At 42.8% G+C, this 1976-nt stretch overlaps 1 protein-coding gene across 2 annotated transcripts in view; it reads right to left on the bottom strand.

The window, feature by feature from the left end:
* Positions 1-1976, bottom strand: part of LOC106867755 (chitin synthase chs-1) — a 40635-nt gene that overhangs the window by 35170 nt on the left and 3489 nt on the right. The gene's annotated exons all lie outside the window — the stretch shown is intronic.

Genomic DNA, 1976 nt, shown 5'->3' with positions numbered 1-1976 from the left:
TAGTGCAAATTTACAGAAAAAACAAAAGACGAAGACAGGTGAGGGAACAACAAGCAGGTGTAACGCTCAGGAAGAATGGAAAAGTCTTTGACGTTTTGAGCCTACGCTCTTCGACAGAAAAGATTGAGAGGAAAGCCCAAATGCTGTCGTCATGCTGGAGCACCGCCACTGTTATCACCTTTTCAATGGCCAGTCTTTTGGTGCCAACCCCTCCAGGGTCTCCCATATATCACTGCATATATTTTCTGTCTTCGCTCAGAGAGTTGAGCCGTAGTTCTTTTAGTCTCCCCCAGTAGCTCAGTTGTTCCATTTCTGCAATCTTCCGGGCGTAGCACCACTAAGCTGCCTAAAGTTCAGCTGTTAATTTTACACTGTGCAGTGACCACAGTTGAGGTCAGTAGACCACACAGGTGAGGACAAATGTTCTCCGTAGACCGAGTGCAGTTTCCTGGTCCCTTGTTCTGGAAGTTCTCAGAATCAATCTAACCATTTGCGTGCTCATTGCTACTATCTTACTGATAGGCACATGAAGCAAGGCGTTGTTGTACTTGACCCTGGAATTGCCACTCCTTTTGGTTCAAAGTATCCTTGCTGCAGCGTGTTAGCGGGGGGGTGGGGGTGAAATTTTCCTGCATTAAGTTGCATGTTTTTTTTTTTCAGTCCGTTCATATATGGCATCTAGGTCTTTCTCTAGAAGATTAGCATCGAGAGGTTCCTTGGCTGCTTCTACTACTTTTGTGTCATCGGCACACTAGTGAGTGTGGCTGTCTGTAAATGAGGGCATATCCGATAGAGCCACCATGGACCACAGCGACCCCAAGACAATTTTCTGAGGCACTCCACCCGCTATTATTATCTCCCTGGAGAGGGCCTGTTGGCAGCTACAGCCTGACTTTTCTCTTTTAAGAAGTCATGTAACAACTCTCCCGAGTCTCCGTAACTTGTGGCGTATCATCCCATGATCAACCTTATCAAAAGCATTCGCAAAATCGAAGTGTCTAACATCCACGTTTGAGCGATTTATTAGTTGTTCCAATACAGTCATAATGCTGCCGAAGCTGTACAAGACAGCTTCTTCCTGAGTGGAAGCCATGCTCAATGTCAGGGAGCAAGAAATTATCTTCTAGGAACGTGATCAGCTTCTTCCAGACAATGTATTCCATGACGTTGATACACGTGAGGTTAGAGAGACAGGCCTATAATTTTTAGCATCTGCTCTGTCACTTCCTTTGTGGCTAAGACATATCGTGCTTTACTTGAATTCCTTTAATCAACTCCCAACAGAGTTGGGAAAACACTTTTGTGTGACACATTCACTTATCCGCTGGGGGACTGTAGTCGGTGAGCTATTTTCTTCGCACAGCGGCCTTAACTTGTACCGTACTGAAGCAGATCTGCAAGTCTATAGAAAGTTTTAGGGTTTACCTTCTTTACAATCCTGAGTTTTTTCTTTGCTCTCTCCTTTTCAAGGGAGTGTTTGAGTTCACTTTCAATCCCAAGCAGTATATGTTTGTGACAGGATTTTACGCTTTCCTTTAGTGGTCTACTTTGACAGTTTGAAATCTTTGCTCGTCGTTACATTAGAATCTTCCTATCTCTGGGAGTTATGTTTTTTTTTTTTGTTGGTTTGACATTCAGGAACTTTGTTGATTTGACATTCATTTACTGCATATGTCATGCATGATTGTCATAAAGTTCCGTAGTTTTATGTCAATATCTCGCGTAAAGAGACTAGTCGACCAGTTTTGTTCATTGACCTCATTCTGAATACGTGACAACCGATGTTGGTGTGTTTACTCTCCGTAACTTAGCGGTTCGACCAAAGAGATTCGGACAAGATAATCACTAGGCTTACAAAGAATAAATCCTGGGGTCGATTTGTTCGACTAAAGGCGATGCTCCAGCATGGCTCCCGTCAAATGAATGAAACAAGCAAAAGAATAAAAGAATATGTATATATATATATATATATATAT

Source organism: Octopus bimaculoides, chromosome 22, assembly GCF_001194135.2.
Source record: "Octopus bimaculoides isolate UCB-OBI-ISO-001 chromosome 22, ASM119413v2, whole genome shotgun sequence".
NCBI classification, from domain to species: Eukaryota; Metazoa; Mollusca; class Cephalopoda; order Octopoda; family Octopodidae; genus Octopus; species Octopus bimaculoides.
This window is presented reverse-complemented; position numbering and strand designations above follow the sequence as displayed.